The 14,942-nt window shown below is 41.1% G+C and overlaps 1 protein-coding gene across 1 annotated transcript in view; it reads left to right on the plus strand.

The window, feature by feature from the left end:
* The first annotated feature begins 6,874 nt into the window (after positions 1–6,874).
* LOC127572087 (filamin-B) overlaps positions 6,875–14,942 on the plus strand; it is a 154,387-nt gene continuing 146,319 nt past the window's right edge. Inside the window, exon 1 of the mRNA XM_052018958.1 lies at positions 6,875–6,982. The gene's annotated coding sequence lies outside the window, so the exon portion shown is untranslated. The remainder of the gene's footprint in view (positions 6,983–14,942) is intronic.

Consider the following 14,942-nt stretch of genomic DNA (forward strand, 5'->3'; position numbering starts at 1 on the left):
ACCAGAGCACCTTTGCATTAATAAACAGACTAAGATATAGAAGAACTGAAAGCACAACTAATACAAAGCAGCATCTTAGCGTATCCCAAGATGTTAACAATAGGAAATTCAAGGTGCAGTTTAGTAAGATTCATCTTAAAAAGGTAATTTTAACCTATGAATGTATTTATAAAACACAGAGTACAGACTTTGTAGTTATAATGATAGTGAAACTGCCAGTGTTCACTGTTATTATGCCATAAAAATTACACCAATTTTGGCATTTGTGAATATGTGCATCTTAGTACAGAAATGCCAAGTGTGCTGTCAGTGATTCAGCTCTCCTTCACCAAGCTTCACTATAGTGCTAAACAAATAAATCGAACAAAATCACTTGAACTGTCAAATGCCTAACTCACTGTTGAATGAGAACCAAACTTTTAGCAGCACATTAAATCATAATTACTGCTTAGAAAACTCTCTAGATCCAGAAAAACTAACCTGTAATTCCTTCACATAAGCATTTCAAACTCCAAGTCATCAGCTTGTTCATTGAAGCAAACAAAAGGATGGGCCTTATATTGAATGCCCACAAAAGTCCTCTATGAACTCCCTCAATGTATAACACTGCACTCCAAAAATACAGTTCTATGGTGAGCAGTGGACCCTGGATAACATGGACCACTTCCCAGCGAAGGCAGTCTCTGATGATGAAATTCACCATCACCGTCTGTGCTCCAGCACAACGTTTGGCCAGCTGAAGAAAAGAGTGTTTGAAGAACAAGACCTCAAACCCAGCACGAGTCTCACAGTCTAGTTTGCTGCAGTGATTCCTGTGCTCTTATATTTTGCGAAACATTTCAGGGCACTGGAAAGACACTCCTCATAATCTCTCCTCAAAATCCTCCAAATCCACTGCAAAGGTAATCAAACCAATGTCAGTGTGCCCTTTCTGAGGCCAACTTCCCCAGCATCGAGGTTCTAGTGACATTCACTTGGCAATGTCAGGCTGGCATCCCCAAGACCAGATTCCTGAAGCAGACCCACTTTTCCGAGCTCTGTCATGGGAAGTGATTACCAGGTGGACAGAGGAAAAAAATTCAAAGATGTACTGAACGTCTCCCTGATAAAAATGAATCCCTGACCAGTCAAAGTAGAGAAGGAGCATTGGGGATGGTACTGAGAGCTTAGAGTCTGTATGCTTGGAGCAAACTACCAACCTGTGTGTCCCACCAGTCACCTCCTACCACACGTAGGGTAGAGTAGGCAGGTCCCACATTCACCTCATCACTGACTGTAGAACCCACAGAACCCAAGTAGATTCAAGTTATCCTCAATCCCAAGGGTCTGCCTATGAAGAAGCAGAATTTTAAAAGATAATGAATTTTAAAATTATATATTTTTATTGTTAAAATGATTGCTTCCACCTGATCTCATATGTAGGTTCCAGTCTTTATTTAATGCTCTTTAATGTGCCTGAAAATTAATTATAAATAGTACTTCTTCCTGATGCATTGTTTAAACTGATTGACTGCTGAATCCAATGGATGATAACATGACTGATGGTGTCCAGGGATCCCCTTGAACTGCCGGTAACAGACAGGAGCAAATCTGAGCCAGAGTTCAATAGATCTTCATGGGCAACCTTCTCTGAGATTACTGACAAGTACAATTACTTTGCCACAACACTGAGGCCAAAATACACGCTATTATTAATCTTTTAATAGTCAGCTGTTTTGTTTGCAGTGCTGACCTTCAATAGTATAAGATAACTTAAGTCACTTCTTTCCACAATGACATGTAACTTGAGAGCTTGAGAGAGGGCTATTGTATATGACTAATTGTGCTGTATGAAATCTGCCTGTAACTTTGTGATTAAATGTAATCAGTACTTGTATCCTGTATGAAATGATTTGTTTAACATTTTCCATTCTCTGGATTGACATCACCATGGATCACTTACAGTACAATATTAGTGGTGAATAGGGTAACTGTTTCTGAGCTTAACAGCCCAGCACAGCACAGCACAGCACAGAAATATCTGCAGGGAAAATGAACTACTTCCAGAGGTGTCCTTAAGTTGTGTGCTGTGCGTGAGAAAATGCTGTGAGTGGAACCTATACTTGAAGAAGGTTATTCTCATGTTTAAGTTTGGCCATGATGATACGTTTGATAAACCTGGAAATATTATAAATCCAGGCAGTAAACACAAGTGTAGAACCCTTGGATAATCAGGACGTGATATCAGCCTTCTCGGAAGAAAGTAGGGAGCTTGATTATCCTGCTCAAATAAATACAGGAACCCTGGATTAGTTCAGATAACTGAAGGCTATTATGATTCTGATTATGTTTGGTGATATGAAAGCAAACAGTGAATGATGGGATTCATGATGCCAGAGGAGATAAAACTGAAATGAATTCAACATTAAGCAGCTCTGAGTTAGGCAGGAGGTGACCAGAGAATTCTTCCCGCGGATTCTCGGCCCTGTTCTAGAGTCCAATACCCATTATAATTATGCAGCATAACTACTGCAATAACTTGCAACAGGGTTCGATTCTAGTCAAATCGGCCTTATTTTTACTTGCTGAGTGCGTGGCTAAAAAACAGCACAACACAAAAACAACCAGCCTCTCCAACACAAGAACAAAATGGCAGATGTAATTCTGTCTTTAAATTACAATGATCACATATTCTCTGTATGATGTGGGAATAAACCACCTAATGGGTGGTTAATGGCCATTTAACTTCTGTAAATAAGCGTGGCCATGAGTTGCCAAAAGAATTATCAGAGTTTTACTCAGCATGTAACATGTGTGAGTTTCGGTGCCAGCAGAAGTCAGCTGCTTTACTGGACCACCCGGGAGTAAAACAAAATGATCACCTGATCACTCAGGAGGACCTATTGTAAATCCCTGTATGTATTTGTTCAATAAAATGTTGATCTGCTTCCTAACACATATGGGCAAGGTGGGCTCGTGTCCCCGTATCCAATATTCAGTCAGAATGTTCCCAAACACCACTGGCAGCTCAAAAGTTTAAGGTGTTGACTCTTACACCAGAACCTCTGGCAAACAACAACTGAATGAAGAACGTACAGCCTTTTTAGCCAGTTGCTGAGTGATGTCATCTTCTTAGGACGATCAGTCCCATGACACTAATCACTTTCAGCTGCCCCACAGCTCACACCCATTGACTGAAACCTCCTCGACAGCAGATGTTGCAGCTGGACCAAGAAATGCGGACGTCAGTTCAAGAAGGAAACATAGCCAACAGGACAGGAAATAGATCAATTTTTGTTTGCTACATTTATAGTTATATACCACTCATTTAAAGAAAGATGCAAATATAGTGTACCTGATTGATGGTGAGTGATCTATTCAAAGAGCTTCGACAGTCAATTCAATTTAATCAATTTATGTTTTTTTTTATTTTCTTAAATAGTGTCATTTAAAATGGTGGTGTGGGAATTGGAACACCTCATGCTGATGTTATGAGTTTGCCCCTTTGAGTTCAAGGATAATCCATATTGCTTAGGCAGAGTAAAATTAGCTTCATTAACATCTGGCTGAGTTAGACGAAACCTAGAAGTACTTCATCTTCACGCTGTACACATGAAATGGAAGGAATTGTGTTCTTCAGCATCCGTACATATAGAATGATTGAGTATAATACTTAACTTGCAATCATATTTTATTATTCTATAGCCTTTGAAGATATCCTAGCATTTGTAACACAGCGTATTCTATCTAAATTTTCATTTGAACCTAAAATACAGTTCTATGATATTAAAGGTATGTTGATACCTAATCATATGCAAGTTTTGAGATATATCGACCAATTTTCAAGTATCGCACTATAATAAGCAGAAGCAAAAGGGATGTTGATATACAGAGAAGCATCTTTAGGAATAAAGATGAATTCTAATACAATTCCTTTATTAAAAAAAGAAGCAAGCCAAAATTACACTAAATTACCCAGGTGACGTGCTAAAAGCATTGTATTTTGTAAAATTAGTAATTATATCCCGGCCAAGTTGGTGAATAAGTTATTGAGTAAGTAGGTCCAATGATAAGCAAATTAACAATTTCAGGTGAAGTTAATATTGATTCTCTTTCAGCCAGAAGTGTTGGCACATGACATGGGTTTCTCGGCAAATTCCGCAAATAAGCATTTGGCTTGAATTTGGGATGCTTTCTTGTAATCACTGTAAATTACATCTGTCGGTGTATTTTTATGATGCAAACAGTTCTCAACATCTTTCTCTAACACATCTGAGTATCCCAGAGTTGTCCCCCCTTTCCCAGGGTATCAATTTCTACTTTAGTTGTTTTGTCTGATTTCGCTTGTACAAAGCGATGAATTTGATGTAACAAATATCAGTTCATGCGAGGTGGTAACTGAATTCCACAGCAAACGCATGATGTGGATAGGATGGGGCGCCTGAACAAGTTTCTCAACGTCTTCGTCAGGTTATATTTTTGTAGGCTTGACCTGAAAAGACGTAAGGGTACAGTTGATATATAATATATCACATTTCTCAATTTCTTTTAATGGCATCGCTCAGTGTAAAGATAATCAATGACGAATGAAATTAAACAGTTTATTTACGACATATGGAGAGGAAACGCATGGGGATATATTCTCAATCATTTGCCATATTATTAAATGGTCAGTCTTTATGTCTTCTGGTGCCTTTTCCAATGAACATGAAATTTAACGTGAGCAAAAAAGATTTATTTTCGATAAATAAAATATCCTCACCAAAGATCAAACCTAACCTTTGCAGATCAGCTAACTTCGCCGGCGTCAGAAAGGAAACTGTCTTAAGTAAAACCAGACATGTCAATGACATAATGTTTCTACAACAGTCATGCGTGATAGTTGGATGCATGACCCATGTCCTTATAATAATAAAGTTTTGCTTTAGGACTTGCTGTGGCCGCTCAACAGACTGTCTCAAACGCAACTGCAAATGTGGCAGCATATAATTGTTGTATTCTGTAAACGAGATATGGGACTACATAGAATGGTCTTAAAACTATTACTAATTTATTATGTACACGATAGCTCACTAATGAGGGTCCAATCCACGACCTCGTTTTAACCAAATGTATTAAAATGTACAAAATAAACGGATACATTCTCAAAAGGGAGTAACAAAACAAACACGATTTTCAGTTTAAATAATGTTGAAGAAAATATGTTTATAAGGGCTGCTTGCACCTCTACGGCGCAGAATTGTTTTTAATGCGTCTAAAATGTATTAAAAGTTGAGCAAATCGAGGAAGTGATGAAAATGCTTCTATATCTGTAAAAGAAAAGGTCATGCGATGCTAGTTTTAACCCAAGAACTGGCTCCTTTAAATATTATTGGCGGCTAATATAATTAAATATTAAATACAGTTCTTGCCCGGCGGGGTTTCATTTAACTTATTATAACTGTAACCATGCGAACAGAGTCGCGTGTAATGCTCCAATATGTCAGCGTCTGCACGGTTACTAAAAACTAAATCTACTTAAATCCTCAAACTCTGCTGACTTCATGTTTTTTTTAATTCCTCCTGCTGTATGTGAAGTGCCCCTTCCTCATGATCCCGCAGTGCAAGCTTTTCCCGGAGCTGCCAGATCCCGCAGAGCACATGCTGGGACAGGGGGCCTCGGCCCCGGGGCTCTCACATTGCAAGCACCACCAGCTCACCTCCACCGCTTGCAGCATTTTATGCACTGTTTTACAGTCCAATAACATCAGCACTGAATTGCCTCATCCGCTTTATGTTTTGTTGGCCATACGGTCAACTTCACTTTAATCATTGAACGCGTCTCGCCATGTTGTGCAGCTTTTAAACAGAACATGAAATCGAGATCTGAAGAAAGATGCAGTTGGTCAGTCTGCAAGCCGTGTCAGTTTCTGCATGGTAAACAAACAGCCCTGCCCCTGTTCCTGGCGGAGGCATCATTTGCTCCAAGCAACTGAGTGAAAGGAATGTTGCTGGGAGTTTGGGTCGAGGGGTCAGTCTGAGAGGTGCCTTGGGACATCCTGAGAGCCCGAGACCCCCTCCCCAAAGACCAAGGTATGTCCCGAGCTGCCTGATTCCCAGAACTTTGCAGAGCAAAGGCCAACCTTTCATGTTCTAAAGTTTTGAAACATTTTTATTTGTAAATGTACTGAAATTGCGCTCAACGCAACATCCCCCCGCCAACACCAGCCCCCACCTCCCCGCTCCAGCCTGGATCGAAAATCGTGTCAAACTCTGAATGCGGGTGTCTGTATTAAAACAATGTAGTTTGTAAACGAATACAGTTGTTGCACTGAACTGAGCAGACAATGGTTTTAGCAGCTGGCTTTGAAACTGTTTTGGTTGTTGATTGGGAGTGGCTGGTTGGTGGTGGGGGTGAGGGCGGGGTGGAGGCTTGTTTTGTCCAGTAATCTAACCCAAACTCCCCTCCAGAATTCAGAAACTAAACTCTCATGCTAAACAACCCCGTCTCCGCACAATCAATTTCAGCCGGAAATGGGATTATCCACTGATACATTACATTTCATTGTTTAAGCATAATTCATTAAAGTGAAAATGCTATCTTTTAATTATATATAGATACCAATATTCGACCGAATGAATTTAGAATGGAGAAGTATTTAGGAGTTGGGGAGGTATTTTGCTGTCTTGGAATGTCGATTGCGATCATTAGAAACATGTCTGTTTCTATCGGGATACAAGACAATGGAAGGAAGGGGTTAATTTTTTTCGTCCTGTTAAATGAATGAACATAGCGATGGCATTACGTAATGTTTTAAAGGACGAACTGGCGGTGTGGGGGATCAGAGCTTAAATCCGCTCCAGTTCCTTGTTGATTTACGCCATCCTGTTTAAAAACAGCGAAGGACTTTCTTTCAAGGAATTTCAAAGGACTTCGGCACTGAAATCCCAGTTTGGCGGTGGACCTGTACAGAGCAAAAGAGGAAGCAGATAGTTTGTCAATTTCAGTTGTTCCCAGCTCTGGGTAAGTTTTACTCAGAGTTATTTCTCTGAGTTTTTCGCAAATAATCTGCAGCCCCGACGCCTGAGAATTCGGGGGTTTCTGGTTCAGTTCAGACGGTGACACAATGATTTACAATAACAAGTAATGGGAAACGTTCTCGTTTTATAGAAGGAAAATAATTTAATGAGAAAGCTGGAGGGAGCATTAAAATGCCTTACTAAGAACGTTAAAAGTGAAACAAACTTATTGTTATCGAGAGTTAAGTTTATTTTTTATTGTTTTTGCAAGTGTAAAATCGCTTTGCCACGACATATAAACATTTGGCATAATGAGGATATATATTGTCTCAAAGGAGACTCGTAAAGTAGAAACAATTGGTCCAGCGTCTCTTTTATTCTAATAACTGGGCACGTGCTTTGTGATTGCTACATGAAAGTATTTCCATGAGGAAAAAACCATCCACACTGCATCCGACATCGCAATGATTGGACTGAGGTCGGCGCGACTACCTGGGCTTTGGTTCAATCAAGGGAAGCCAAACTAAACTCAATACAATCAAACCAATCTCTTATGTATGTGGGCATTCTAGCAAGGTGTTTTTGTCGGGGTAAGTTAGTATAATGTCTTCAGAAAATAAAAATCTACAGAGAACATGGTAACCTGGCTGAAAAATGAGGTTCAAGCATATGTCTATTGGAATGTACTGGACTGCTACTGCTATGATTTAAAGTAACATGACATAGAAAATACAGGGAAAGTTCAGTACCATGTGATTCATTAATACAGTGGCTATCGAAACTTGCATTGAAAGGTGTCGGTGGTATCACGCAGTGCACGTGGTTGTGGGGGTGGGATATCACTCGGACAAGCAGTAACCTGGGTTATAATGTATGGCTGAGGACTTGAAATACAATGAAACTCTCACAGTTGGCTGAAGATCCCCCTCCTATGCAAACCGCGTGTAGTCCCGAGTAAGATAAAAAGGCACATTTCAACCCAGTTCCTAACTCAGGGATTTGGGAAAATCACCGTACCAGCTCATCAGATGGGGAGCTTATAGGTGTAAAAGGAGAAGAGATGTTCTAGTAAATGGACTTCATGCAGTTTGAAGTTCCGGCTTTCCTGCCGCCCTGACGAGGGATATTGGTAGCCCCAGTCTGATTAAACATGCTGATGGGATGAAGTTATCACTTGGGCTTCAATGGCTGTCCTCGCCATCGCTCGCAGTGGCCAGTTACTGCTCAGGGCGGAACCGGAGACTGCACATCTATTCGGCGGACTGGAGTTTAAGAACTCCTCTGAGGGCAATAAACCGTTCCTCAGCACCCGGGCTGGACGTAGCGATGGCCCAGAGCAATACTCTCTCAAACCCACATTGTGAGGAAACAGACATGGCTGAATGCTCTTCATTGCCAGGAATCACGCGGGACATTTAAACATCAAACCTAGTCAACGCTTAAACGGAGGCACAATCTCCTCCTAAACGAGCAAGCGAGAGAAATCGTGCAGGTGTGAATTGTGTGTGTGGATAGGGTCTACGCCGCCAGCAAGCTGGTGTTTGGATGCAGCAGGATAGTTTTATTTTACATTTAATCTCCCCGTCCTTGTCCGGGAAGTGTCCGATGCAACATTAATGTTTCATTTAAACACAAGATGATGGAAATCTGAAGCAAAGGGAAATGCTGGTTATTGTCAGCAGCGCAGGCAGCAGCCGTGTACAGTGTTGAACATTTCAGGTCAGCCACCTCTCAACAAAACTGAGTTTGAATATAAAGTTCGAATAAAACGAACGGAATCATTCTAAAGAATCCACGGTATTTTTAAAACCTGAAATATCTTTGCGCCTTTGCCTTTATTTAATAATAAGGGTTTATTCCTGAACTCTAGAATCTGGTTTGTTGACAACGGTCGAGGTGAGGTCCGCTGCTTCTGGGATGCGCCCTCTGGCGATAGGCTGCGGTGGTTGGCTGTAAAGCAGATTTAGGTGATAAACATTTCTCCAGGCGCTTCCAATGAAATTCGAATACTCATAAGGCCCTTTATTTGTAAGCATATAGAAGTCTTACACAATCATTCTTGTAGTAAAATATGACAAAGTATACTGCTCCTTGTGAATACAGTATTTAAATATTTTGACTACTGGCGTAATTTACCATGCTTCTAGTCTATAATATCTAACTAGATTTAAACATAGAAATTTATTAATACAGCCGTTTCATGAATGCATTAAATAGCAGCAGTATCAATCCTTGGAGTCAATGTAATAAATAATAACGCTTGATTTTACATTGGAATTCATTTTAGATTATTGGACTGAAAAACGATGTGGTAACCGTTTGTTTTCTGTCTCAATCTCTGTGTATCTTTTTCTCATTGCGGTCTCATTCTCTGCTGCCCTGCTCTCTGCCTCTGTTGTTCTCTATTTAACTACTGTTGTCTCTCTCCTCTCTGCGGTGCCCGTCGTCTCTTTCCCCAGCTGTCTAATATTTATAGAGACAGCTTCTTTCTTCTGAGTAGTTGCAGGTCAGTTTCCGCCAGCGCCTTCTGTTATCCAACTTCTGTGACTAATATCTTCATTCAGTGTGGCAGCTACAACATTTAATATATTTCAGCGCCACCGGTCTGGTTGGAACTCAGAAAAGAAATGGGCTATGATGAGGTTGGAGTCGGGGAAGCTTCGCGTAAAATCAATCGTTTGAAGGTGTGGGGGTGATGTGCACTCAGTTAAAACATTCATTTCAAAAGGCTTTATCCTGCAAAATGGAAGAAACTCGTGGTCTAGATATATTGGTACTGCGCTGAATGCTCTCTGACATGTGCCCCAGAAATGCAATCCCCTGCCATTTTTTGTGATCTGGTATTTTGGTTAATTTTGATCTGTGCCGGCAAATTTTGATACAAAGTTCAACGACAGGTTAATTCTGGCTGAAGGCCCCAGTTTAAGAGCTGTCACCTTCACAAGGAATCGGAGTGCTGAAACTCAGCCAGCAGTGGGCTGAATCCTGCAGGGGCATTGTCCGGGTGTTACGGTACCCAGTGCCCTATTGTAGTAACATGGCTTGGAGGAGTAAACGAAGTCCAGGCTTTTCTGGAGCCATTTCCTCGCCCCTGATTGTTTCAAATACTAGAGTCCAGCAGTGTTTAACTGGAGAACAAATTTTCAGTTCCTGAATGGAATAGCTTATTTAAACTTAATGCATTTACAGATAGTATACTAAGTTATTGTGTACTGTAAAATGCAAGGTTGTAGTTAAATATAGTCAGAACAAACTGAATATGATGTAAATACATTAAAATAAATGTTATCAGATTTCTTCCACATCTCCTCCTCGCAGCTATCTAAATTGTATGTATCAGCTGATCAATAACTTTCCATGCCTGACCACAGAAAGCAGTGTGTAAGTTATGCTGCTTATTCCACCTTCCTTGGGCAGATGAGCCCCTTCTTTCATTTTAGTAACCGAGTCAAAATGACTGAGCTCAGCAGGTTGGGAACAGAGGGCAGAAAATCCCAGCACATGGAGAACATTGTCTTCACAGGGTTGGGACAATAACATTCACCTTTTTTCCCAATTCCCCTTTTTCAGCAGCTTCAAGTGAGGACACTGCACAGTCACAGACAGTTACCACTAAATGGCAGCCGGTGCCAAATGGTCACTGTTTAAGCAGCAGATTATGACCTGGAATGTACTGCCCAAAAGCGTGGTGGGAACAAATTCAATTATAGCCCCAAAAAGGTAATTGGATATAAACTTGAAAAGGGAAATAAATTACAGGACAATGGAAGAAGAACATGAGAGTAGGACTAATTTCCAATGGCTTCTTCTTCGGGCTATTGTACAAAAAATTATGCACCATTAAGTTAGTAAAGTATCATTGGATAAATGCAAAGTAGTGCCATTGCAGAGCTAATAGAGCTGCAGCCTCACAGCTCCAGTGACCAGGGTTCAGTCCTGACCTTCAGTGCTACCTTTGTGCAGTTTGAAGGGTCTCCCTATGACCACATGTGTTTTCTCCGTGGTGCTCCAGTTTCCTCCCACATCCCAAAGAGGTCTGGGCTGGTGGGTTAATTGGTCCCTGTGAAATTGTGTAAGTGAGTGGAAGAATCCAGGGGGAGTTGATGGGAATGTGGGGAGAATAGGTTACAGGGAAAATGAGTGGGGAATGGGATTGCCCTGTGAGCCAGCATAGATTTGAGGGGCCAAATGGCCTCCTGCTATGTTGTCTGGAAACACGGAAGATATGTATAAGAATATTATTTCTTTGCATTAGATGTATTTCGGTAAAGTCAAAGTTTTGTTGAAGGACATCAAATCAATCAACTCCATGTTTAACATTCTTTATCAGCCTAAAGGCAAATCGAGAGAATGTGAGCAGGTAGACACTGGCTCCATGGCTGTTCAGTAGAATAAATCTAATCCAGCTGGCAAAAAATCTGTTCCCCGAGCAAAACAAGCACCTACTTTCTGAGAGGTTCTGGTTCGAGGCATATTTCTTTCCCTTGATGTAATCTTTACTCTTACTTTTTAAAGAATCATCCTCTTTACTCAAACAAAGTACAGCAAAATGATGTGATATGTCATATCCAACTTTCTCCTTTGCAACTTCCATCATCTTTATCCAATCTTTGTAATATGCTGGAAACAAAGTTGGAACTGAAAGTACATCTGAATTTTTCAGATTACAGTAATTGCCATTCTTAACTATACAAGTCCAGCCTTTCCATATTGTGACCAATGTTTTAAGATATCACATTATTCCCCTCAGGATTTTGTCCTGCTTTCTCTGGATAAACTCAATGTATGGAAGTAGGAGAATATCATTTGTGTTGCGCTGAATGCATTCAGGATTTTGCTTTGCAATCTAAGGTTAGACTAAAATATTCATTTTATTATTATGTATTGCAATGATGCATCTTTCTTGATCTCTTGTATATTCTGTATTTGTCAATTTTCATATTGTCTCAGTTTCTCTCGTTATTTGTCTTGATCATCCATTTCTGTGCTTTGCTTCCTTTCAACCGCTCAATTTCTTTCAATTCCTTTTTATTCTCCCAGATGTCAAAAGTCTCAGGATACAAGATAACTGGTGTACACATACATACACATTAATATAACAGACATTGACAAAGAAATATGCAAGATTGTCTTTTTCTGCACATTGTAAAATTGGCCAACTAATGGATTTGAATCATGTTGGCAGAAGCCAACAATTTTGAAGGCAACTGATTGCATTCAGCAGGCAACTTTGCCCAGATTTATATGGCCTCACCATAAATCCAGGACAAGCTGAGTGACAGGTGCCGCACATCAATCACTCTGTTCCGTTGCTGAACTCAGTGAGGATTCCAATAGCAGAGCTAAAGCATGCTGGGTTTCAGCAACATTACACTAGGTTATCTGCCTGTGCAATACTATCCCAGCCTAATTGGTTGTGTGGACTCAGAATTCGCTTGCCTACAGAAGGCAGACGGTGGTCGTAGATGGAGAATATTCTGCCTGGATGTCGGTGACCAGTGGTGTTCCACAGGGATCTGTTCTGGGACCCCTGCTCTTTGTAATTTTCATAAATGACTTGGATGAGGAAGTGGAAGGGTGGGTTAGTAAGTTTGCAGATGACACGAAGGTGGGCGGTGTTGTGGATAGTGTAGAAGGTTGTCATAGGTTACAACGGGATATAGACAGGATGCAGAGTTGGCAGATGGAGTTCAATCTGGAAAAGTGTGAAGTGATATGCTTTGGAAGAACAAACGAAGGCAGAGGACAAGGTTAATGGCAGGATTCTGAGCATAGTGGTGGAACAGAGGGATTTTGGGGTCCAAGTCCATAGATCCCTCAAAGTTGCCATGCAAGTTGATAGGGTGGTTAAGAAGGCACATGGTGTGCTGACCTTAATTGGTTGAGGGATTGAGTTCAAGAGCCACTAGGTAATGTTGCAGCTCTATAAAACTCTGGTTAGGCCACACTTTGAGTATTGTGTTCAGTTCTGGTCACCTCATTATAGGAAAGATGTGGAAGCTTTAGAGGCATATAGAAGAGATTTATCAGGATGCTGCCTGGATAAGAGAACATATCTCATGAGGAAAGCTTGAGCAAGTTAGGGTTTTTCTCTTTGGAGTGATACAGGATGAGAGGCAACTTGATAGAGGTGTATAAGATTATGAGGGGCGTAGATAGAGTGGACAGCCAGCACTTCTTTTCGCAGGGCAGAAATGGCCAATAGCAGAGGACATCAGTTTAAGGTGAGTGGAGGAAAGTTTAGGGGAGATGTCAGAGGTAGGTTTTTTACACAGAGAGTGGTGGGTGCCTGGAATGCACTGCCGGAGGTGGTGGTAGAGACTGATACAATAGGGACATTTAAAAGACTCTGAGAGGCACACAGATGTAAGAAAAATGGAAGGTTATGGGCTGTGTAGGAGGGAGGGGTTAGGAGGGGTCATGGAGTAGGTTTATATAGGTCAGTACAACATCATGGGCTGAATGGTCTGTACTGTACTGTGCTGTTCTATGTTCTAACTGGGAATTCCTGGGTCAGAGATTAGGAAGCAAAAGGTTATGTTTGTGTTTGAACCCATTTTAAATCAACTTAAATATTGTAAAAACTATTTAAAGCAATTTTACTAAATTTAAATGTCTGAATATTAGAGATATTAAAAACATGCAAAGCTGACAGACTTTGACACTTGTTGAAGCTCCACCCTTGGCTTTGACTCCAGTCACAAACTGACATGGTGTTCTGAGATGGGGCCTCAACACTTTGCTGGCTGAGACCAAGTTGCTGCAGAGGTCTTGCACTGCCTGACCAATCTGACCCCCACAATCAGGATGATTGTGCCTGTTTATCTGGAACAAGGTCAGTTTGGGTGTGGAGGAGAGTTGGGGTTTGGGGAAACCATTAGTTGAGTCCAATTTGTGCACTGTTCTATCCATGTATTCACTGCCTTTATCTGGATCCCCACCAACTTCCCACAAAATATAGGTCCTGATTTACAACTTGAGTGGCAGCACAGTGGTGCAGGTAGTAGGGTTGGTGCCTCGCAGCTCCAGTGAGCCAGGTTCAATCCTGATTTCCAGTACTAATCTGTGTGGAGTTTGCACATTTTCCCCCATTACCATGTGGGTTTCCCTGGGTGCTCCAGCTTCCTCCCACATTCTGAAGATGTGCAGGTCAGTAGATTACTGTAAATTACCCCTGCTGTAAAGGAGTATGGTAGAATCTGAGGGGACTTGATGGGAATGTGCAGAGAGTAAAATGGGATGAGTGTAAATGGATGCTTGACGGTTGGAACTTGGTGGGCCGAATGGCCTGTTACTTTGCTGTATGGCTCAATGACATCTAACAGAGCAGGATTGTCAGCCTCCTTCAGAGGATAGGATAAGATGAGATATCCTTATTAGTCATATGTACATCAAAACACACAGTGAAATGCATCTTTTGCATAGAGTGTTCCGGGGGCAGCCCGCAAGTGTCGCCACACTTCTGGCACCAACATAGCATGCCCACAACCTCCTAACCTGTAGGTCTTTGGAATGTGGGAGGAAATCGGAGCACCCGGAGGAAACCACACAGACACGGGGAGAGTGTACAAACTCCTTACAGACAGTGGCCAGAATTGAACCCAGGTCGCTGGCGCTGTAAAGTGTTACACTAACTGCTACATTACCCTGCCTGCCCTCAACGTGTGTTGGCCAGACTGTGTAAGCATGGGAAGTTGCAGGATGCTCTTTCAAAACCACTGAGATTTTTACAATACTCATGGTCAATCTTTTTCTGTTACTGCTCACAGGTCAGCAGATTTATTGATGTAAATTTCACAACTTCACAATGGTAGAATTTAAAGTTACAATCTCTTGTTGCCAATTCTTTTTAAAAAAAAGACTGTAACTTATTTCACCTGGATGAGCCATAAAGATATTTCAGACTGAGGTTCAGAGTTAAACCACATCCTACGTACAGCTTATTATTAAAAGCATTTTGTGTC

Source organism: Pristis pectinata, chromosome 6 (genome assembly GCF_009764475.1).
Source record: "Pristis pectinata isolate sPriPec2 chromosome 6, sPriPec2.1.pri, whole genome shotgun sequence".
In the NCBI taxonomy this organism is placed as follows: Eukaryota; Metazoa; Chordata; class Chondrichthyes; order Rhinopristiformes; family Pristidae; genus Pristis; species Pristis pectinata.